This window comes from Solanum tuberosum, unplaced genomic scaffold (assembly GCF_000226075.1).
Source record: "Solanum tuberosum cultivar DM 1-3 516 R44 unplaced genomic scaffold, SolTub_3.0 scf00341, whole genome shotgun sequence".
Lineage (NCBI taxonomy): Eukaryota > Viridiplantae > Streptophyta > Magnoliopsida > Solanales > Solanaceae > Solanum > Solanum tuberosum.
Window position 1 is genome coordinate 327,484 of NW_006239268.1, and position 1,344 is coordinate 328,827.

Sequence of the window (1,344 nt, forward strand, 5' to 3'; positions counted from 1 at the left end):
AAAAGTTGCAAATGTCATTCTTTTTAACTCTAGAAATCATTGACACAAAATAAACCCTACAGTGGATATGATAAAAAAAAGAATTGGCTGGAGCAATAACCATCAAAAGGGAAGCACTTATTGTTCCTGGTGATGCTGATGATGGTGCAATAAATGTTGGTGATGATGCTGATGTTAATGTTGGTGTTGATATTGGTGATGTTGGTGCTAAAAGTGGTGGTGAGCATGTTGATGATGTTGGTGGTATATATGGTGGATTCACACCCTTTCAGTAGGTGGTATATATGGTGGATTCACACCCTTTCAGTAGGTGGTATATATGGTGGATTCACACCCTTTCAGTAGGTGGTATATATGGTGGATTCACACCCTTTCAGTAGGTGGTATATATGGTGGATTCACACCCTTTCAGTAGGTGGTATATATGGTGGATTCACAGTCTTGAAGATTGTTCAACCGTTTTAACTGAGAACTGCCTCCTATATCAACAATGAGTGTTGGTGTTTGGTACTCCTCCATATCATGTCTAATCTCATCATCTGAAATATTCATGTTCATCCCATTCAATTCATCATTTAACAGATTTTGTTGGTCTTATTTTACATTTTCATTCTCTATTGATTTTTCAGCAACGTACACCTTTAAAACGAACCTAGTTGCATCACTCAGATAAGCACGTAAACGAAGTTGATTGCTTATCTTAAAAGGTAGGGACCTCTGATTTTCAAATGACTTGTGCATGTAACTGATGACAAGATCATTTGGTTGACAATTTAGTCCACAATAGCTAATGATTGAGTTCACAAAATCATTATACAAAATATCCCTTTGGACGGTCATCAATATTGACTCTGACATGTCACCATCCTTCCAACGCCAAATAAATATATTGTTCTTCTCAATCCATTCACCATAACAATCAACAACTATTGTTATTGAGAATTGGCTGGAGCAATAACCATCAAAAGGGAAGCACTTATTGTTCCTGGTGATGCTGATGATGGTGCAATAAATGTTGGTGATGATGCTGATGTTAATGTTGGTGTTGATATTGGTGATGTTGGTGCTAAAAGTGGTGGTGAGCATGTTGATGATATTGGTGGTATATATGGTGGATTCACCCCTTTCAGTGGACATACCACATCTTCACTTGTTGGATACATGTCCAGAACCATAAGCTTATCTAACATGTAAGTCAATTATTATAACAGATGAGTCATCTGTTTCAACCGGTAATTGATCTGTTGCATTATGTAATTAATCTGTTGCAATATATGACTTGTCTGCTTGGATAAATTTCTGGTTTTGTCCTAATTTGGCCTGGTACTGTAACATGTATTCAAC